The sequence below is a fragment of the Hypanus sabinus genome, unplaced genomic scaffold (genome assembly GCF_030144855.1).
Source record: "Hypanus sabinus isolate sHypSab1 unplaced genomic scaffold, sHypSab1.hap1 scaffold_99, whole genome shotgun sequence".
In the NCBI taxonomy this organism is placed as follows: domain Eukaryota; kingdom Metazoa; phylum Chordata; class Chondrichthyes; order Myliobatiformes; family Dasyatidae; genus Hypanus; species Hypanus sabinus.
In genome coordinates this window covers 397490-421359 of record NW_026781846.1, presented here as the reverse complement: position 1 = coordinate 421359, position 23870 = coordinate 397490, and the positions used below count along the sequence as shown (strand labels likewise).

The 23870-nt window shown below is 46.1% G+C and overlaps 1 long non-coding RNA gene across 1 annotated transcript in view; it reads left to right on the top strand.

The window, feature by feature from the left end:
* Positions 1 to 940: 940 nt before the first annotated feature.
* LOC132390616 (uncharacterized) overlaps positions 941 to 23870 on the top strand; it is a 277835-nt gene continuing 254905 nt past the window's right edge. Inside the window, exon 1 of the long non-coding RNA XR_009510952.1 lies at positions 941 to 1079. This is a non-coding gene — a long non-coding RNA (uncharacterized LOC132390616). The remainder of the gene's footprint in view (positions 1080 to 23870) is intronic.

Sequence of the window (23870 nt, the reverse complement as noted above, 5' to 3'; positions counted from 1 at the left end):
AACAAAATTGAGTGGTTGAGGCAACACGGGGCTGCAGAAGATGGAAACTAATTCCATAGAGGATTAGCATAGTGTTCAGAGAGTATTTGTTATAGAGAGTGCAAGGAAGATTCACAGACTGACCCCTGGTGTTGTGGATAATCATATGAAGAATGATTTATTTTAGAAAATCGAAGACTGAGAGGTGAACACATTGAAAAGCACAACATCATTACCGGTTGAACCAGGGATCCCAGTCTCTTAAAATTGGGGTGGACAGACCGGGACTGAGATGAGGGAAAATGTCTCCACGCTGAGGGTGGTAAATGTAAATCCCCACCACAGAGGGCGCTGAAGACTCAGTGATCGTCCTCACATAAAACAGAGGCCGGCAGATGTGTGGAGACCTAAGAGATCGAGGAAATGAGGATCGCGCAGAAACATGTGGCTGAGATGGAAGACCAGCCGCCATCTTGTTGAGGGTTAGAGGGGCTGAATGGCCCACCTGTTTCTCACTTGATGTTTCAGTGTTCCTGTCCAGTGAGGCCAGAGGAATGTGAACAGAAATTAGTGTTTATAAACATAGACTGATTTAAATGAAACCTGCACATTTCCTGTGTGGGTCTGAATTCTGTGTTTGACCGGGATGGGAATCGAAACTCTAACTCTGAGAACTCTGTGACCTGGGGGTGGAGGGAAAGGGATCGGGGAAATATGGATGGAAAAGCTAAATACGTACCTGGTGTAAATATGAAAATAATATAGGGAAATAATGAAATAATGTGGGAAATGTGGCAGTGGGTCGGGCAGCGTGTGAGGACAGAGAAGCAGAGATAGGGCCACGTGGGAGACCTAAAGTCACGTGATCCCGTTTTACCGCGGATCGGCAGCACCAACGGGTTTGTTTCCGATGCCCCGCCCACCGCCCGATGACGCGTTATACACATCGGGCATGCTCAGTCCGGGATTGGCCCTGTGTTTTATCGTCCTTTGTGGAATCGGGTCGGCGGAGGGATCGGGATCGGGAGGGGTCCTCCCTCCTGGGGCGGCGAGCCGGGACGGATTATTCTCTGCGGGGCAACACCAGCAATTTCCCTTCGGTGAGTACTGAAGCCGGTCCCGAGCGGAGAGGTCTGACGGTGGGTAGTGAGTTAAACTCAAACAGGAGAAAATCTGCAGATGCGTGAAATGCGAGCAACGGGCACAAAATGCTGGAGCAACTCAGCCGGCCGGTTAACAGCTAGGAAAATAGTACAGTCAACGTTACCGGCCGAAACCCTTCGGCAGGACTGGAGAATAAAAGGTGGGGTGGGGGGGGGGGGGGCGGGAGTGAAGCACAAGGCGATCGGTGAAACCTGAAGGGGGAGGTGATGAATCTTCCCGAACAGGCGGCCTGGCCTGGCTTCCTTCACAGAATCTGCCGGGGTCGGTCCGGGTTGTCAGACCTTCACAACGAACCGTCTGAGTTGAGCCACCGCTCAGCTCCTGTTGTTCTGGTCCGATCAGCATGATGAGGTAAAACATGTCTCTATATTGTTACTGACCGAGAATTACATGATTTATGTTCCCTGTGTTATCTGAAGGTTCTTGCTTGTGATGCTACTACAAGTCAGTGTTTCTCCGTACTTGTGCACTTGACAACAAATTCAGCAGGATCTGAGAGAACTCAGTGAGATTTGGTTAGTGATGATCATCTTGGCAGCTCGGTAGGTCGAATGTATGAGACAGTACAATGTTAAATGCAAAACCCTGAACAGTGTTGATGGACAGAGGGATCGTAGACTCCAAGTTCATCGCTCCCTGAAAGAGACTGCACAGATTGATCGGACGGTTAGGAAGGCAAATGGCGTGGTTGTCTTTATCAGTTGATGCATTGAGTTCAAAAGACGGGAAGTTGTGTTGCAGCTTTAAAAAACTAGTTAGACAACATCTGGAGTGTTTCATACCGTTCTGGTCGCCCTCATTCTCGGCAGGATGTCGGGGCTTTGGAGAGGATGCAGTAGTGGTTTACCAGGATATTGCCTGGATTAGAGGGCATGAGATATAATAAGAGGTTGGACAAAATTGTGTTGTTTTCTCTGGAGCCGTGCCGGCAGGGGTGACACTGGGTTTATAAGATTACCAGAGGATCAGAAAGGCAGCGTCCATTTTTAAGGCCCTCCAGCACCCTGGGTTTGCCCTTTTCTTAATGTTACTATCAGATAGAGAGGTACAGAAGCTTGAAGGCACACACTCAGTGATTCAGGAACAGTTTTTTCTCCTCTGCCATCCAATAGCTAAATGGACATTGAACCCCTAAATACTACCTCACTTTTAAAATATATAGTTTTTCTGTTTCTTGTATGATTTTTAATCTATTCACCGAAACATAGAAAACCTACAGCACAATACAGGCACTTTGGCCCACAAAGTTGTGCCGACATGTCCTAACTTTGGAAATTTCTAAGGTTACCAATAGCCCTCTAGTTTTCTAAGCTAGCTTTTCGCTTTTTTTCTCTGATGTCTCCAGGTACCTATCCAAAAGTCTCTTAATAAAGACCCTATCGTATCCGCCTCCACCACTGTTTCAGGCAGCCCATTCCACACACTCACCACTCTCTGAGTAAAAGACATCTCCCTGACATCCCTCTGTACCTACTCCCCAACACCTTAAACCTGTGCCCTCTTGTGGCAACAATTTCAGCCCTAGGTAAAAGCCCTTGAATTTCCACACGATCATTATCTTATGCACTTCTGTCAGGTCACCTCTCATCCTCTGTTGCTCCAAGGAGAAAAGGTCGAGTTTACTCAACATTTTTCCATCAGGCATGCTCCCCAATCCAGGCAACATCCTTGTAAATCTCTGCACCCTTTCTCAGGCTTCCACCTCATTCCTGTAGTGAGGCGACCAGAAATGAGCACAGTGGGGTGTGACAAGGGTCCTATATAGTTGCCACTTTACCTCTCAGCTCCTGAATTCTATCCCACAATTGATGAAGGTTGACACACTGTATACCGACTTAACCACAGTGTCAACCTGCGTAGCAGCTTTGAGTGTCCTATGGACTCAGACCCCAAGATCCCTCTGATCCTCTGCACTGCCAAGTCTTATTATTGATGCTATATTCTGCCATCATGTTTGACTTAACAAAATGAATCACTTTACACTTAACTGGTTTGAACTCCATTTGCTAGTTCTCAGCCCTGCTGTAAACTCTGTCAGCCCTCAACACTGTCCACAACACCCCCAACCTTTGTGTCGTCAGCAGATTTACTAACCATTCCTCACTTCCTCATCTCGGTCATTTATAAAAATAACGATGAGCAAGTGTCCCAGATATACGTATACTCTAAATGATTTAGTTATTTATTTTTATTCTTTTATTTTGCGTTCTCTTCTGTATTATGCATTGCATTGAACTGCTGCTGCAAAGTTAACACATTTCATGCTGGTGATAATAAACTTGATTCTGATTCTGAGAGACATATTCAGAGAGTTCAGAGGTAATCTACTGTAAACAGAGTACAATTTGCCCGTAAATGTTTGAAATCTATTTGTGCATGATCACTGTCTCTGGATGAGTGGTGTTTTCCTTTCTGGTCAGTGCTGAAGTAGATTATTATATGGGATCGGGAAAGTGTCCTCACCTCCCGGGTCGGGATCACTGTCTGCGGGCCGAAGACATCAATTTCCCATCGGTGAGTATTGAGACCGATCCGGAGCAGGGAGATCTGGTGTTGGCCGGAAGCCCCGAACTGAGGGCCAATTACTCATTTAGTACCCAGTTACCCGGGCTCCTCAAAAATGTGTAGACTTCTCTTCATCTGCATTCAGTGATCCAAACCAGGACACCAGGCTGTCTATTTCCACAGAATTGAAAAGGAAGTCCCGCCAGCAGGTCACTTGAGGCTTTTTACTGCAGATCTGGCTTTGTGATGCATGATCACGTGGTGTGTTCGTACTGTCCCCGGATGGGTGGTGATACTTCCTCTGTCTTGTGTTGGGACATCTGATGTTGGCCATTGAGTCCCGTTAACTTCACTTAACTCACCTCGCTTCCTTCAGCTTTATGGCTGTTGAATCTCCCCAAATGTGATGGGTGAGAAGGAAGAATGTCCCAGGTTGTGGGGATCTTTGATTTCACTGCCTGCTTTACTGAGGGACTGGGAGGCCGAGGGGGGAGAATGATTTCTGTGTTGTGCTGATCTGTATCCAAAGGTCTCTGCAGTTCCTCGCAGTCACGGGCAGAGCAGTTACCATGCAAAACTCGAACTGTCCAGATGGGAAAGTTTCTATGGTTTGTTGATAAAAATGTGGTGAGGGTCCAAATATATATGGTGAAGTTCTTGTTGTTTGTTCTAACTTAGTCATTTTAGAATCTTCTATACGGTAGTGTATGCTGTTAATTCAGTATCTGTGTATTGCTGGAGGATCATCAGTGATTATCCTTGATCCCTTCTCCCACCTGGTACCATCTGCTCATTCCCTGCCCATCTTGTTCAACCTCTGTCCAGTCTCCTCACTCCCAGTTCAGTGATATACATCAACCATCTGGGTGAACCTCAGTCCATCCTGTATCCCACCTCTGCAATGTTAGATATCAGCAATCTTTCTTTTAACCTTTGTCTTCATTGTGAAGTGTTCTTTTGCACCTTTGGCCTTGCTGAGTTATTTCCAGAATCGGTTTTTGTTAGCTGGAATGCCAGAGGGTAATCCGGTACCAGTTGGGTTGTGCATTGGTGTGGAGGTGCTAGTTTATGAACAGTGACTGGCTGACACACTATAGCATTTTACTGGCAGCAAGGTGTATTGGGAGAGTTGGTGCTTGGGCTCTAATCCTGTGATCGGCATTCCAGGCATATGGAGCTGTTGGTGTTTTGACTTTGACTTTGGTTGGTGTTTCTACAGATGGGGCTCGATACTTGTCCTTCTGTAATGAAGAAGATATCTCGAGAAGCTGGACATTGGTTGTGGGGAAATCCCGGATTGCACTACCCAGTCTGAGACGTGGGGATGATGTTTGAGACTCTCAGGGTGGGTAAGTGGCAGGTGCAGCTGTGTGACTCTGTGAGGTTGGATTTCACAGTTTTTGATCCAAGTAAAATGCCCTTGGGGATCAAGCTGTCAGGCAGTGGGAATCAAATAGAAACTCAAGATACTGGACATATGTACTAAAAACTGAAAATGTTTGAAGCCATTCTCATGAAACATTATTAATCTGAATTGCAAGGATTGTTCCTCTCCCCACAGCTGTTCCTTACCTGCTGAGTGTTTCTGGTAATTCCCGCTTTTTATTACATTCACCCTGGAATGGTTTATATTTCCTGAAATGGATCTCTTTGAACCTGGAAATGGAAATGGCTAGTTCTGTGATGGTCGAAAAGTGAAGAAAGCACAGCTTTGCTTGTAAATTACCCTGGTACCAATTCGTGTCTTATTCCTGGAAATGTGTGCAGTACAGTTGTTGCTAACAAGGTTTGCAAGATTAATCTCAGCAATGATTGGCTTTATGTATGAGGAGCATTTGATGGTTCTGGACCTGTGCTCAATGGTGTACAGAGGGATGGTGAGGGTGGTGGAGGGATGTATGGTTAATTAAACCTACTGAATGCTGAAAAGCCTGGAAACAGTGGACATGGAGAGGATGTTTCCATTAGACAGAGAATCTGTGATCTTACAGCACAGTCTCGGAATAAAGATGTTTCACTTTAAAACTGAGATGTGAAAAATATTTGGCCAAAGGATGTCTGATCTGTGGAATTTGTTGCCGTGAATGATGGTTGAGGCTGCCATTTTAGTATGTTTATGAGAGCGTTTAATTTATTGATGATTGCTAAGTCACTTCAGGGTCACAATGGGAAGGTAGGAATATGGTGTTGGAATAAAAATCAGCCATGTTTGAGTGGTGGGGCAGACCAGATGAATCGAATCACCTAATTCGGTTCCTGTGTCTTATGTCTTACCATGACTGAATGATGGCTCCTTCTTATCCGATATCATTTTGTGACGTGTGAGGGACAATAAAAGATTGTTCACTGAGATCATTATATCTGCCTTCAATGTTTACATTTCAGTGAGTTTTGTTCTTAGTAACATGAAGCAGAAATGATTGGTTCTCCTTTTTATTGTTAATGTGCATCATTATCTTTCATGCTAAAGTTAGACCTGGGGTGAGAGATTTATTGGAAGAAATACCCCAGCTGGAAGGAAACCACGACTGTAGACGAGGGAACAGCAACAAGTGAACCACCAAGGATTGAGAGCATCATCTGGAGAGAACCCATCTGACTCGGGGATTCCAGTGATTCTGTGAGAAGAAAGTTTGGTGAGTCTCATTTACTCAAACACTGTTCGTTTAGACATTACATACCTGTAAAATGGAAAGTAGGGAATAGTTGGAGTGAGACTGAATGTGCCCATCTGAACCAGTTATTCCTGTCAGATCCCGTTGCAATCACTCCAGGTCTGGTAATGTGCTTTTGACAGCCTTTGAAACCACTCCTATTGTGTGGAAGTCGAATCCGGATAAAGTCACTCAGAAACCGTATAAGTACTGTTACATACCACTTAACTGGGTCACTTACCAGCAAAGATAGAGAGGTCCGTTGAAGTCTGATGGTACTATTTTTAACAGTATTTGTTGATAAAAATACACAAAAATAATATCAATGCAAACATACAGATAATATACGTCGTCAATAAAAGCGCGGGTATAATAATAATATTAAGAAGAAGAAGAAATAGCTCTATCGTTGTCTAGGGGAAAATGTATTGTCCGATGGAAGTATAAAAGTCACTCAAGTTCATTCAAGCTGCAGCTTTTGGTTGAACAGAGAGGCGGAGGTTTAGAACTTGCCCATTTTCCTTTTTATGATGTTGATCCATCGAAAATGTCGTCGGTGGTGATCTCTTCCTTAGCTAAGCCATCTTCCGTGATAGGGCCTCAATCCCGGGCAACGGGAAAGGACACACGTGGGCCCACCACTGGCTGTCGCTATTAAACGCTGTCACGGGATTGCTAGCATTTCTCCTGGTGCGTCTGAATGGTGTTGTTCCCCAGACCCTTTTTTATCCTTACTCACGGGGTCTCAGTGTCTCAGATGTCAATCAGGTTGGGAGAATGCCACCCCCCCCCCCAACCAGCCAACGTTACTCTTTCCTTGAGGACGTCGATGAATAGCACAGTGCTCAATACACAATTCCGTCTCCAAGGGACAATGGCCGTAACACGTGGCTTTGTATCGTTGAGGGGCCAGGACATTCCAAACCCCTGTGGATTCTGTGTCTCTCTCTCATTTCCTGGGTCTCCTGACCTAACAATAGCAATCTTGCGATTCTCAAAAACGAGGGGGCTATTTTGTACCCTTCGGCCCCTCAGAGTTGGGGCACAGGCGTAACAGTACAAACTCTTTACTCCAAGCACCCAGGCCTTACTCAGTTAGTCGCTCAAACAGGAAGAATCTATGACTGTTACCGCTCAATCCACTAACTGACTAACAATTCCCCTTACACCACAGATATATCCATCCGGATACTCCCCACGCAAGACAGGCTGGAGCCAAAGTTATTTACTACATGACAGCCCCTAAAGACAATTTACAAAATAGTCATAATGGCTTACACACACAGACCAGACTGCAGCTGTCCTATCTCTATGCATGAGTGCACAAGGAGATAAGCATCTTGAAGCCCTATTGAGCTTCCCTCAAGAAGAAATACGGCTCAGCATGGCTTAGCACATCTGTTGATCATCAGCAGTTTCTTTCAGAAAAACAGGCTGCTCTTGTTTAGCAAAGTGTTAACCCTTTTACATACATTATCATTCCTTCCTTTTTATCATTATGTACAACTATTGGGCCATAATGCAATATCATGCCCGACATATTACCTAATAGGTCTTCAACCCTTCGGTGAACACATGTAAATTCTGCCCTACTTTCTTGATGCTGTCAATCTCCCTGGCAGTGTGCTCGGAAAGGGATTTAATGTTGCTAGACTCATCAGGGATATAGGTGCAGCATTCTATGTCACTAATAGCACAGGTTCCCCCTTTCTCAGTGAGGATAACATCTAAAGCCAAATGATTCTGTAGGACTGTTTTCTGGATTGCACTTATTTCAGTGGAATTTTCTGTTACTTGGGTCTGTGTTTCTGTCAGGGCCCCTGCAGTATTGTGGCCAGCTCCTCATGTGCTGTTGCCAAATTGATTATCTCTTGTGAATTCCTGGCTACTCCACAGGAGAGAAAAGTGATCATCCAAAATCACTCAGTCTCAGTTATTCCGCTCCGCAACTGGGCACCTGCAAGTATGGTCAAGATGCATGTTTTCCAGTCTAGGAAGTTCCGTTTGATGGGGGCCTAAAATACCATCCCTCAGAACACTGACAGCCAGAGTTTTCGCTGACTGGACCACAATTCCTAATCTCACTTCCCCGGGTGTTATTTGTGAAAGCCCAGGCTGAGAGTTCCTCACTCTGTTTGAGCGGGATTACTGTCATTGGAATCATAGTTTTACCATGCTGTAGAATTTTGACACAAACCCAGCAGGCCACTAGTTCTACATTTTTGGCAGAGGTGTGGTAGAGTGACAGAAAAATGTTAACATGGGAGCCCCCGGAAGCTCAGGGGAGCCCTCTCAATGACATAAACACAAACACCACTGTCAACCAATACATTTTCCTTTAGTCCAAGAGAGTCCTTCTACTCAGTTCCTTCACTAACACATTTGTAGTCTGTTCGATGTATCCACTGAGATTGCTCTTCGTGGAGTGGTCAGTAACACCTGATATGGTTGTCTCTACCGAGGTCCGAGTTTCCCACAATCCCAGTTCTTGATCAGAACAATATTCCCAGGATCTCTGGTGGGATAGTCACTCCTCTGTGTGGGGTAGTTCTCTTCCTTGTAAGCCTGTTGTACCTGTGAATGTAATGCTTGGAGAATTTTGGTTGGTTGGTATATATATTTCCCCATCACTTCCCCGAGCGTATGCAAATCCAATTTTGCTGGTAGACTTTCTGGGAGCAAGGTACACAAGTCACCAGGGTGCCCTCATGGGCCGTCCATACATGATTTCAGCTGGTGACCGCCCTCTTTTCCCCTATGGGGTAACCCTCATGTAGAATAGGCTAGCAATACGACCTTCAACCAAGTGAGTCCAGTCTCCGCTGTTGGTTTGACTAATTGGCTCTTTCCACTGTGCCAGCGGCCCATGGTTGGTGTACACAGTGGAATTGTAGCTTGATAGCTAGTTTGTTACATATCTCTGCATCTACTTCTGCCACAAAGCGTGGGCCATTGTCAGAGCTCAGCATCTGTGGCAGGCTGTACCTGGGAGTTATTTCCTGTAATAATACCTTATCAACAGTCATAGCAGTATTATTGGTGGTTGGAATAGCTTCAGTCCATCTGCTGAACACATCTATAATAACTAAGCAGTATCTATAGCAATTTCCTCTAGGCAATTCAATAAAATCAACTTGCAGACACGAAAAAGGTCCACCTGTCGAGGGAGTCGGACAAGGTGTGCAGGGGACAGTTTACCAATTCCCTCCTTTCCCAGATGCATATAGTTATGTATATTATCAACCAATATTGGTTAAAACTGTTCAGGAATACAAACCTGTCCCGCTGGGGGGATCCAAATGCCTAGGTCAGGGTCTTTCTGCCACCCCATCTGGGACCACAGGTTGAACTCAGAGGCGTCCCCCTGAAAAGTACATACCTCCCACATGTCTGGCAAACTCATTCTGCTTAAGTCACGGAAGGTTGCTTGACTGGAACCCCTGTTCCATCAAGGTGTAAGCGAGAAACCCTGTGTTCTTTGGCTTGAACCCAGGACAAACCCAAATGGTTGTATGGGGAACCACAAGTCCTCTCTGTCACAAACGAAAAACCGGGACTTTGGCCAGAAATGCACTGCCCTCTCCTCCTTTAGCCTCTCCAATCACCGTGGCTGGGAACTAATGGTCCTCGAGGGGTGCATAGTATTGGCATACCACAGTTGTGCACCCCATAGGGTCGTGACACAGAGTCACGTGATAGTTGGCCACTGCCAGAAGTGTTTCAAACACAGTGGAGTCCAGATTAAGTGCCACCATTGGGTGGTCAGAAACTGGGGAAGATGTCGTCTGTTCGCTAGTCCCAGGGTGATATACTTGTCCGTGCACAGAATCTCGAGTTCCAAAGGACAGAGCATGTTTTTTCCTGGTAGATTACACCCCCGACTGGTGGTGACTGAGATGAAACCACGCTGGTTTCCCCGGAATTCCACCTGCAGTGGCTGGCAACGTGAATACGTACCTTCCTTGCCTTTGAACTCAGACAGAGTGATTGTGGCGTCTGATGGCTGGAATCCCTTTTCCGATACTATTTCCTGATCGAGAGTGTTTGTGGTTTCCCCCCTATCAATCAGAAACAGAATTGGAATTCCAGCAACTTGCAATGTTACATTGGGCTCTTCCTGAGGGGTGGTACTCACGGTAGGAAGCATCCTTGCTTGTCAATTTCTAAACGGGTTGTTGTCCCCACCAGGTATTGGAGGCCCCTGCCCCAACGGCACACATCTAGTAGTCATCGGACGGTGTATGCCAGATGGTCGTCGATGAGCCTGGCAGAGGGAGGAGTCTCAGCTGGGGGACCCAAAGGGCTGACGGGGACTGATGTTAACTGAGACACATGAAAGGTTGGGCGAATACGCATGGACTTTGGCAGCGTGAGGTGGACCACTGTGGGATTCATAATCCTTTCGACCTTGAATGGTCTCAGGAAGCGGGGGTGGGGGGGGGGGAGTTTCCTATGTTCGTACTTAAGCGGGATGTCCTTGGAGGAAAGCCACACCATCTGCGCCGGTTGGTACTCTGGTGCTGGAGTCCGATCTCGGTCGGCCGTTTTCTCATTTTGGTTTGTCGATCTGAGTAGGGCCGTGCGAGTCTCCTCCCAAACCTTCCGGCACTGAACAACATGGTCCCGAACCGACGGTACCGCGATCTCTTCTTCCTGAGCGGGGAACAGCGGGGGTTGGTACCCAAGGGAGCACTCAAATGGGGACCTCCCAATGGCAGAGCTCACCAGGGAGATGTGGGCATATTGGTCCCTCCAGGTTGACGGGTGGTTTGCCGTGACACAGCTTAACGTCGCCTCCATGTTTTGGTTGTCCCATTCCGTCTGCCCGTTCGTCTGGGGCTGGAAGCCGGATGAAAGGCTGACCGTTGAACCTAAGGCGTGACAGAAGGCCGTCCATACCTGTGAGATTAACAGGGGTCCTCGATCGGAGATGATGACCTCGGGGATTCCGTGCAGGCAGAAGACGTGGCGGACGAGAAGATCTGCGGTTTCTTGAGGGGAAGGGAGTTTTGGGAGGGCCACAAAGTGCACCGCCTTGGAGAATCGGTCTGCCACGGCCACGGTGAGGACAGTTGTGTTTCCGTGGGAAGGGGTAGACCGGTGACAACGTCGGGCGATGTGTGACCAGGGAGGATCAGGAACAGGTAGAGGACAAAGTAGACCCGCCGGTGATCGATGAGAGGCCGTTCCCCGGGCACAGATGGGACGAGCCGAGACATAAGAGTGGGTTTACCCCTCCGTGGACGGCCCCGAAAAGTACCTCCTCAAGAGAGCCAGGGCCCGATCACTCCCGGGATGGCAGGCAAACCAGGATGTGTGCCCCCATTGGAGGACCTGGGGCTTGACAGAGGCGGACACGTACAGGGTCCGATCACTCCCGGGGTGGCAGGCAAACCAGGATGTGTGCCCCCATTGGAGGACCTGGGGCTTGACAGAGGCGGACACGTACAGGTTCCGATCACTCCCGGGGTGGCAGGCAAACCAGGATGAGTGCCCCCATTGGAGGACCTGAGGCCTGACAGAGGCGGACACGTACAGGGTCCGATCACTCCCGGGGTGGCAGGCAAACCAGGATGTGTGCCCCCATTGGAGGACCTGGGGCTTGACAGAGGCGGACACGTACAGGGTCCGATCACTCCCGGGGTGGCAGGCAAACCAGGATGTGTGCCCCCATTGGAGGACCTGGGGCCTGACAGAGGCGGACACCTACATGGTCCGATCACTCCCGGGGTGGCAGGCAAACCAGGATGTGTGCCCCCATTGGAGGACCTGGGGCCTGACAGAGGCGGACACGTACAGGAGATCGCCAGGTTCACTTCCAGGTTTGGGGTCGTCCCGCTGGGCTTCTCTTACTTTCACCTCAATTTCCCAAAAGAGGGTGGCCACCAGGCAGGTTGGAGGGAGGATAATCTCGGGACTGGAAGTGTTCTCCTTGGAGTCATGCTGGCAGGATAACGCGTCCGGCTTCATGTTCTTGGATCCTGGATGGTACGTGAGGATAAACTGGAACCGGCCAGAAAACAATGACCAACGGGCCTGATCGCTTGGCGGTCTTAATACCACAAACGATTTCTGCCCCCTCCAGCCAGTGCCTCCATTCTTGCAGTGCTAATTTGACTGCCAGTAGTTCCCGATTCCCCACCTCGTAATTTCGCTCGGCGGGGCACTGTTGGCGAGAGTAGAAGACGCAGGGGTGAAGTTTTTCGTCCGAACTTGGGATAGGACCGCTCCTACCCCGGAGTCGGAGGCGTCCACCTCCACGATGAATTGACGGGATGGGTCCGGATGAACCAGGATAGGGGCAGTGTTGAAACGCTCCTTCAGGTTGGTGAATGCTGATTCCACTTCGGAGCCCCAGCAAAACGGTGTGGTAGGCGAGGTAAGCCGGGTAAGGGGGGGGGGGCGCCACCTGACTGTAGTTTCTAATGAACCGGCGATAGAAGTTCGCAAACCCCAGGAGGCAGCTCTCGCCTGTCCCCTCTCGATGATATAACCTAGGAAGCTGACTGAGGGGACGTGGATTTCGCATTTCTCCACCTTTACAAATAATGTATTCTCCCCAGCCTCTTCAGGACTTGAGGGACCAGGCACACGTGTTGCTGGGGCCTGCTGGAAAAGATCAGGATGTCTTCCAGGTAGACAAACACGAAGTGTTTAATGAAGTCTCTTCGTACATCGTGAATCAGGGCATGAAAAACGGTGGGGGGGGTGGTGGGATTGGTGAGGCTGAAAGGCATAACTAAGTACTCAATGTGGCCTAAAGGGGTATTGAAAGCCATCTTCCACTCGTCTCCCTCCCTTATCCGGACCAAATGGTAGGTGTTTCAGAGGTCCAACTTCGAGAATGGTGGCTCCATGAAGTGGCTCGAACGCAAAACTTACAAGAGGCAGTAGGTACTTGTTCTTAATGGTTATATGATTTCGGCCTCGGTAGTCGATGCAGGGATGGAGGGAGCCATCTTTCTCTCCCACAAAGAAGAACGCTGCGCCCCCCCTGGGGAGGATGAGGGTCGAATAATGCCCGCCGCGAGAGATTCACTGTGTAACCTTACATTGATTGCTTCTCTGGCCGGGGCAAGTTAAACAGGCGACTGGTGGGTAGCGGGGCCCTGGGGAGAAGGTCAATTGCACAATCGTATGGGCGGTGCTGGGGCAGGGAAAGGGCCCGCAGTTGACTGAACACCTGTCCTAAGTCATGGTACTCCTTGGGGATGCGGGACAAGTCAAGGGGTTCCAAAACAGGTGGCGTCACGGCAGCTTCTCTGGGAGACAGGGCCGACCGCAGACAGTTGGTATGGCAGGATGGGCTCCATTCGGCTATCCTCCCGGTAGGACTTTCAATATGCGGATTGTGTTGGTTCAGCCACGGGTATCCTAGGAGTACCAGGGCTTGAGGTGATTGAATGAGGCTGAATCGGTACTTCCTCCCGATGCTGGCCAGATAGAATTAAGGGCAGGGGTGGCGTACTGTGGGTCACCCAAGCCAGCAGTTTTCTGTCCAGGGCCCAGGCCTCCGGGCGGTGGATAACGGCTCGCGGGGTATTCTGGCATTGGTGGCTATCTCTTCGTCCAGCAGGTTGCCCTCAGCACCGGAATGCACCAAAGCGGATAGGGATAGGGACTGATGTTGGTAGCTCATGGTTGCTGGAAACTGCATCCGAATCTGGGAGGCTGAGGGGAGTGTCTTTGGACCCGCCAGAACAGTAGGAATGGGAACTCTGCGAGGAATGGCAGGGGGAGAGAGGTTAGTGCTGGTTGGAGAAGTTAAGGTGGATGGTGGGGTGGCCCGAGGAACGGGGTAACCGGTCTTCTCTCTCAAACGTTCGATAATCTAATCCGATGGCGAGCAAGATCAGAGAATCCAGACCGTCCGTGACATCCCTCACGACCAACTCATCCTTTATCTGATCTGAGAGGCCCTGTCGAAACACCTCTCGTAGGGCCTCGTCATTCCACCCGGAGTCTGCGGCCAATGTCAATGGAATACTGGACTGCACTTCGGGAAGCCTGGCGAAGAGTAAGCAGCCGTCTTGCGGCATCCTTGCCGCGAATGGATTGTTGGAAAACCTTCCTCATTTCTGCGATAGAGGAGGAGTAAGAGGAACAAACTTCCGGCCGGTTATCGCACACTGTTGTTGCCCAAACCGAGGCAACCCCTCGTTGCAGCCCCGTAATGTAGGCTATCTTCGATTTGTCGGAAGCGTAGGTACGTGGCTGCAGCTCGAAAACCAGGGAACATTGTAACAGGAAGGCCCGGCACCTGCCTAGGTTCCCGGCGTAGGGTTCAGGCTCGGGCACCGATGGTTCTCGAGGGGATGGGTTTGCGGACTCCGGGGGCAAAGCCATCCCGAGTGGTGCGGTTTGGGTAGCTGGGGTTCTTGGATGGGTCCTGGAGGAAAAAGCGGAGACACAGTCCGTTCGTTCAGTCACCTTCTGCACATTCATGGTCAGTGTCCGAAGGTTGTCTGTGATCTCCCAAAGTAGCTGGTCGTGAGCACCCAACAGGTAGCCCTGCTGGTCAGGGCCTCTTGTACGGAATCCATGTCTGCTGCGTTCATCGTGGCCAGTTCAGTCTGTTGCAAGGACCTGGTGGTGGATTCAACCCAAGTGCTGAACACGGGCACGGAGGCCGAGGAGGGAGACGCTGCCGTCGTAGCGAGCGTGGGAAGGGTTCCAAGGGGTGTTTTACCCGGTCTTGGTAGATAATTCAGGAACAAGGTTAGACTTCGAACTGATAGTCCTAAACACCATGGAGCGAGGTTACTCGTACACGAGTCAACCAACGAACTGGCACCTTCTGGTAGTGGTAACAGGGTTCATATACTACTCTGGTTGATTGAATGTAGGTGTTCGTAAGTATTGGAACCTGGGAATAGATTGGAAACTAAACGAGGTTTTAAAGGCCCAATTCCTGAGTAAGACAGCCAGGTGCCAGGAGGCACCATGCCATTGTGATGGTATTAGAAAAGATCTGATAAGTGTGGTTTGGGACCGGCTGTTTTCTGGCAAAGGAGTACTTGGTAAGTTGAAGGTTTTCAGAAGTGAAATTTTGAGGGTGTAGAGTTTGTATGTGCCTGTCACAAAAAAAGTTGAAAGGTAACTGTTGCTGGGTACCTTCACTTTCAAGGGATATTGTGGCCCCAGCTATATTGTTCCGCTAAATGCCTCAGACTGCTGGGTGCTACCAAGACTCATTAATGAGTACAATATCAGAATTCCATGCCATGTGCTCATCTGACTTTTTTTTTAGTCGTCTTCTATTGGTTTCTAAAAGCTTCCCAATAGTTTTTGCTCTTTTGTTTGTCCTCTCTTTTGCTTTTATGTTTGCTTTGGCTTCTCATTTCAGCCATGGTTGTGTCCTCCTGCCTTTCCAATGCTTTCACTTCTTTGGGATGTATCGATCACCCAGCTCCTGAATTGATCCCAGAAACTCCAGCCATTGCTGCTCCATTGTCACTCCTACCTTTTCCCTTCCAAACAAGCTTTGCCAGCTTCTTTGTCATAGAATCATGGAGAAGTTCAGTTCGGAAACAGGCTATTTGGCCCATCTAGTCAATGCTGAAAAAACACTTATGCTGTCTAATGCAACTACCTGAACTGGGACCATCGCCCTCCATACCCCTGCCATCCAGACTCCCATCCAAACTTCTTTTAAATGGTGTGTTACGGATTCAGCAACAATAAATATATGAGTGAGGCAGGGTTTTTATAACAAACAAAATGTTTATTAAAACACTGAAAAACAAATCCCCAAAAGTAAACAAACAACTAATATAACCGGAAGTCAGCTGCTGTGAGGCAGCTTAAACAGTTCTTAAAGCAATGAAGCTTAAACAGTTCTTAAAGTGATGTTGCAAAAACAGTTCTTCAAAATAGTATTGCAAAAGTTCAAAATGCTTTCAGTCCATTTAAGGAGAGACTTAGTAAGACGATTTAAATTCCCCTTCACATTGTGTTGCTGCGATTTCCAGTCGAACTATACTTTTCCCACGAAGAATTTACGAAGATGGAAAATGAAACGGCATAAAGGCACCGACCTTTCCTTTACAAGACTGTTCCCAATTCTTTCTGCTATTTCACAGGGATTAACACAAGCACAATCAACGAATTCCTTCCGAATGAGGATCAAACAAGGTCGAATCTGTTTCACTGTTGAAATCGACTTTCCTCGATCTCTTAACTCCTGCACTCCAATCTTCACTCTCCACTGATTCTCAACTAGCAGTATTATAAAGAAACTGCTGGCAATGACCTTTTAAACTTTAGGCATTAAATAAAAGTCCACCTTTCAACTAAACTGCATCATAACATTAAATCATGCAGTGGCATGAAGTCAGCATGGCAAATTTAGCCACGAACTGCCCCTCCTCACAGGGATGGGTCCTCCTTATATAGCCTGTAATAAAAAACCTGTCACATGACCTCTTCTGGTGGGAAAATGACATCACTCCACCATCACAAGACAATTACCTGTGTCACGGGTACGTAACAGTTGAAACCGAGCTCATATTCACCTCTGGTGCTGGCATCTCATTCTGCACATTCACAACCATTTCAGTGAAGATCTTTTCCAAATGTTCCCGTTAAGTTTTCACTTTCCCCACTTACCCATGACCTCTGGTTGTCATCCCGCACAAACTCAGTGGAAAAAAAAACTGCTTGCATGTATCTATCCATACCCTCATAATTTTGTACACTTCTAACAAATCTTCAAAGTGATGTATAGATTCCTTGTTTATGTTTGGAGCCTTTTTGTGGTGTATAAGATGATGAGGGACATTGATAGTGTGGGTAGCCAGAGGAGATTTCCCCCCCCCCCAGGGCTGAAATGGCTAACACGAAAGGGCATAGCTTTAAGGTGCTTGGAAATACATACCGAGTGGATGTCAGGGTTAAGATTTTTTAGACAGAGAGTGGTTGGTGCGTCGAGAGCATTTCAGTTCCTGTGGGACCAGGCATCTATGCAGCTCAGTGGGAACAGGGAAAAATAACAATGGATAGAGTCAAACTGAGGCTGGTCACTGATTGTTGATGGCAGAAATGATGTCATCTAAAATTTTGCCCGACACCCATTGATGGATTTTGTAAATATTTTTACAGGTTAAAATGACAAGGAAGTTGTCTCTGGGAATCTCGAAGACAACACGCCAGTTTTGCTGTCTCTATCCAGATATTTAAAAAGTGGAGCAAAGGATTCACTCGATCATCCTTCCTGCTCAGACTGTGAGGAGGGATTCACTCATTCACCTGACCGACTGGCATACCCGTCATTTTACAGAGGGGAAAGGCCATTCACCTACTCAGACAGTGGGAATGGATTCACTCGGACATCTCAACTGAAAGTACATCAGCACGTTCACACTGGGCAAGGCCATTGACCTATTCTGTGTGTGAGAAGGGATTAAGCCAATCTTCCTACCTGTGGACACACCAATCAGGTCACACTGGGCAGAGGCTGGTCAGCTGCTGAATTTGTGGGGAAGGATTCACTCAGTCATCTGACCTAATGGCTCACCAGCGAGTTCACGCTGGGGAGAGGCCATTCACCTGCTCGAACTGTGGGAAGGGATTCAATTCCTCATCCCAACTGAAAGTACATTAGAGAGTTCACACTGGGGAGAGGCCATTCACTTGCACAGTCTGTGGGAAGGGATTCACTCAGTCATCCCAATTGAAGATACATCTGCGAGTTCACACTGGGGAGAGGTCATTCACTTGCTCAGTCTGTGGGAAGGGATTCACTCAGTCACCCCAACTGAAGATACATCTGCAAATTCACACTGGAGACAGGCCTTTCACCTGTTCAGACTGTGGGAAGGAATTCACTCGATCATCTAACCTGAAGGTACATCAGCGAGTTCACACTGGGGAGAGGCCGTTCACCTACTCAGACTGCGGGAAGGGATTCACACAGTCATCCCATCTATTAGCACACCAGTCATTTGACAGTGGGGAATGGCTGTTCACCTGCTCAGACTGTGGGAAAGGATTCACTTTGTCAACTCAGTTATTGAGACACCAGTCAGTTCACACTGGAGAGAGGGCATTCACCTGCTCAGACTGTGGGAAGGAATTCACACAATCATCTGATCTACAGATACACCAGCGAGTACACACTGGCTGGAGAGGCCATTCAACTGCTCAGTCTGTGGGAAGGGATTCACTCAGTCATCTCATCTGAGAGTACATCAGCGAGTTCACACTGCAGAGAGGCCATTCACAGTCTGTGGGAAGGGATTCACTCAGATATCTCATCAGAGGGTACATCAGCGAGAAAACACTAGGGGGAGACCATTCACCTGCTCAGACTGTGGGAAGGGATTCACTTGCTCATACACCCTACTGAGACTCCAGTCAGTTCACACTGGGGAGAGGCAGTTCACCTGCTCAGACTGCGGGAAGGGATACACTCGCTCATCTGAACTGAAGGTGCATCAGCGAGTTCACACTGGGGAGAGGCCGTACAACTGCTCAGACTGTGGGAAGGGATTCACTCAGTCATCCCAACTGAAGGTACATCAGCGAGTTCCACTCAGGAGAAGAGATTCACTTATTCATCCACCCGACTGAGACACCAGTCAGTTCACACTGGGTAGAGGCTATTCACCTGCTCAGACTGTGGGAAGGGATATACTCAATCATCTAAACTAAAGGTAACATTGGCAAGGGTTGTTCACCTGCTCAGACTGTTATGTAACTCTCGCTTCAGCTATCAGCTTAATAATGGGGGGTGATTGCCCCCACCCACTCCGAGCCTGGCCCAACTTAAGAAATCTCATTTGGGTGGATTCTGCGTGATGTGTCCCCTGCTACAAAACAGTACCCCAAAACAACAAACAGTTCACAATATGTGATTAAATGGTTGGGCTTTTAAATCTTACTTTGACTATAGGGTTAGTAAAGAAAATGAAAATAAAAGAAAAAGGGCCCACTCTCTCCATTCACATCTTCTTATCTCTCCCTGGCAAAAGACCACAAAAATCTCTCTTCCAGACTCACAAGAAAGAACAACATTTCTGTCATTGGATAGCCTCACACTCCAAAACCCTGTTATCTACAGTCATAACCTAAACATTGCTGCTACAGATAAACCATTACCTCAGCAGTGAAACATTACCGAGTGCCCAATACATTGGCAGTGAAACCTTACAGTATGTTACACTTGTGACACACTACCATGTTCACACTGGGAAGAAAGTTTCAATAAGCTTCATGCTGGATATTTGTCCATCACTGGTGCTGAAAGCAAGTTTGCGAGTGACTGTAAGTGCTGAACTCTGCAATTATTGCTGTTGCTCACCACATCCAGTTCTGCACCCTGGTCACTGGGCATGGGAGGAGTTTCTTCTGCTGTATATTCCAATTTAATGTGACTGGAGTTTAATATTCTGGATCTAAAAAAAAATAAATCAGTTTATTTTAAACTCTGTCTCAGGTATTTGGTTAATTTATAACACACCTCGTGTATAGTAGACAGTTAGCTCAGGCCGGCTGGACTCTGCCAGTGATTCTGTTACTTGACAGTCCGTTTAAATCCTCCCCTTTTGTTCCATTTCGCTCTCCCTGTTGTGATAGGTTCCAAACAGTCACCACTCTGTGGGTAAAGAAGTTTCCCTTGATTTTTCTTTCTTTCTTTTTACTGTATTTTTATTCAGAAGAAGAAAAATCAAGACATACAGAGTGCAACACATAGATACATCTCAACAGAAACTGTGTACATTCATATATTGTAATAAAACTAATCAAAATACTATAGCACATCACATAAAAGTATACCACTCCGTAATCATAAATTTAAAGATAAATCATACATCATAAAACAAATTTTTATGTACAAAAAATATCAACCCCCTACCAACTGCCGAAGGAAAAAACTGATGGATGATAATGAATAATTAGATAAATAAACATACTTGCTTAAGAAGAAAATATACATAAAAGTCTGTGCACTGTTAAGCTTTATAAATTGAAAAAATAATTTAGGACAAGTACCCAGATATCATAAAAAGATTGTTTCGAATTTGAGGCTGAGCAGTGGATCTTTTCTAAATTTAAATAAGGCATAATATCATTTAGCCATTGAAGATGTGTAGGAGGGGTAGACTCCTTCCATTGAAGCACGATTGCTCTCCTTGCTAAAACAGAGGTAAAAACTAAAACCTCTAGATTAAAAGTAAAGTTATATCTTCATTTGTAATAATACCAAGCAAGTCAGTATGGAGATTTGGGTCAAATTGGGCCCTAAGAGGTTGTGAGAAGGTATGAAATACTTCCTGCCAAAACCTTTCAATTTTAGGACAAAGCCAAAACATATGAATTAAAGAAGCAGCAGCAGAGTTGCATTTATTACAAAGTGGAGAAAAGTTCGGATAAAAACTGGACAGCTTCTGTTTAGAGATGCAAGCTCTATGAACCACTTCGAATTGTAGAAGAGAATGTCGAGCACAGGAATATGATTTATTAATCTTTTAAGAATTTTATTCCATCTTTCATCAGAAATCTGATAATTTAGGTCATCCTCCCAAGCTTTTTTTATTTTATCTAAAAATCTTGTATAGAATCAATCAACAAGTTATAAATACTGGTAATAGAACCATTAACAAAAGGTTTTAAATTTAAAAGATATTCAAGTAAATTTTTAACAGGACCTATAAGAAAAATAGTTAATTCGGAATGTAAGAAATCTCTAATTTGAAGGTATCTGTAAAATTGTGCTTTAGTAGTGCAAATTTAGTTGACAATTGGTCAAATGAAGCAAAAGACCCTGAGATAAACAGGTCCCAAAAACACTTAATACCTAATTCATCCGAAATATTGTCAGTCAGGGAAGGGATAAAAAAATAATTAAGGAGAATGGGATATGATTGGGAGATGTTTTTTCTGCAGACTGGAGAAGTCGATCTGCCTGCAGTTCTGTCTGAGATGTTCTTCGCCCCTCAAATCTCTGGGCTGAGGAAGAATGGAGGAAAAATGGAGTCAAGTTAGGAAAAGGGGAAGTACAAGAAATTCTAGGTGTTTTTCTACATCAGGCAATGAAAGCAAGCATGCAGGTATAGCTGAAGAAAGCTTATGGCATGCTGACCTTTATAACGAGGAATTGAGTATAGGAGTAAAGAGCTCCTTCTGCAGCTGTCCAGGGCACTGGTGAGACCCCACCTTGAGTATTGTGTCTAGTTTTGGTCTCCAAATTTGACGAAGTACATTCTTGCTATTGAGGGAGTGCAGCATTGGTTCACAAGGTTAATTCCCGGAAAGGCGGGGCTGTCATATGTTGAAAGATTGGAGCGACTGGGCATGTATACACTGGAATTTAGAAGGACGAGAGAGGATCTGATTGAAACATAGAAGATTCTTAAGGGATTGGACGCGCTGGAGGCAGGAAACATGTTCCCTCTGATGGGTGAGTCCAGAACTAGAGGTCACGGTTTGAGTATAAGGGGTAGGCCATTTAGATCAGAGATGTGGAAACACTATTTCACCCGGAGAGTGATAATATGTGGAATGCTCTGCCCCAGAGGGCAGTGGAGGCCAAGTCTCTGGATGTTTTCAAGAAAGAGTTAGATAGAGCTCTTATAGATAGCGGGGTCAAGGGATATGGGGAGAGGGCAAGAACGGTGTACTGATTGTATATGATCAGCCGTGATCACAGTGAATGGCGGTGCTGGCTAGAAGGGCCGAATGGCCTACTCCAGCACCTACTGTCTATTGAATGACATTGGTAGTTAACCTCATTATGCACAGCTGATTTCCACATTATGGGTCTTTTTCACTGCTTCTAAAGGGTTGTTAGAAACACACTGTCCTCTAAAGACTGAACGCAGAACGGGAAACCATTAGTTGGATGTTCAACTGAGCAGGGTCAGACACCAGAGGTGGGTCTGCACAGGGCAGAGTTTGGGGCTCTTGGACGATGGTCGGGGTAAGAATGGATGATGAAGAGAAGGGAATCAGCAAAGGGGTGTGACAACAAATGACAGAATAGCAACATTTGGATGCTAATTGGCAGAGAAAATAATTTGCTTGTCTGACTGATGACACAAACAATGCCTGTAGTCAGGTGTCCCATTGGTCGAGGCACATGTATGTGTTGAGAATGGTTATATATTTTGAGGCAGTTGCTCCTGCTTGTTTATATTATAATATTATATCCGAATGTTTATTTTAGATTATCCTATCTGTAATAATGTATTGATGGTCATGTAAATTGTGAGATTCTGTCCCTTACTGCAGCAGGCTTGAATTTATGGTGCCGTAATGACGTTACTGTGGTCATTCATGAATTTGTAATTTAAAGCAAGATTTTGGTAAATGATATTTGCCACTTGATTGTACCTGCATAAGTAATCAGATTGAGTTAAACTGCTGCAGGATCCCAGAATGTGTTGGATTGTGTCTGGTTTCTCTTTGCATTTTCTGCGTATTGTCTTGTTTGTTTGTATTATATGTTTTTTTGTTTTTTTTTTTCTTTTTGTTAATCATCTTGTGCTGTATTTCTGCAAGAAACCCCTCTTTTTCTAGGAAGAGGTCTCCAAATCTCAGTCAGGTGCCCGATGCTTCCTTGTCAACATCTAGTCAGCTCAGATTGTTGGGATGTCTCCCATGGAGGGTCACACTCATTGTTAATATTTTCTTGCCTATAAATGATTTATTTTTTCTTGGTTAGCCTCTCATTTAAGTTTGCTGGTCTGTATCACTTATCACAATGGCATTTACACACATGGAGCGTTGAATACTGCTAATGTTTGATTAAATACACACTTCGAAGTTTTATCTGACTGTTGTGTGATATTTTTTATGTGTGTTATTCAACTTCCTCCTTCTGTCTAAGGTAGTGTTAAACTATTTAAATAGAATTTGAGTTTAAATAGGCTTTTCTAAATTTGTAATTTCAGTTCTTATTTATCTTTGTAATTTTTTTTCTGACTGAAATGGGACCAAGATATTTTCATTAAAAAAGACAATGTCAGTAGTGATTTATTTCCTTTGTTGTATTTGTTAACTATTGAACTCTGTTTGGCAGATTTTGTTTTAAGCCTTGAACTAAATTTTGTCAAAGGTTCTCCTGATTTTTGCACTACTTTTGCTTGTTGATGTTCCAGATATGTGGGTATCAAGAGTCCTGATGAAGGTTCTTGGCCCGAAATGTTGATTCCCATCCATAGATGCTACCTGAGATGCTGAACCCCTCCAGCAGTTTGTGTGTATTTATCTAGATTTCTAGCATCTGCAGGTCCTCTTGTTCCCCAGGTATTTACAAGTTTCTTGAAAGAACAAGCCTGTAACGGGGTTGTGTTACTCTGTTTCTAAGATATTAAATGAAATCATTAGAAAGAGGTGGCATTGGGTTGGAAGGTGTAGAATTTGTGGCTAGAATTAAGGAACAGCAAATGTAAAAATAAAATCCCTGATGGGAATTGTGTAGAGACCACCCAAGCAGTAGTAAAGCACGTGGTCCACAAATTACAATGGGAGATAGAGGGTAATGTTACAATAGTCATGGGGGATTGTCATGGAGTTGATTAGGAAAATTAGTAAGATCCATCAAGAAGGCAGTATCCATTATTAAGG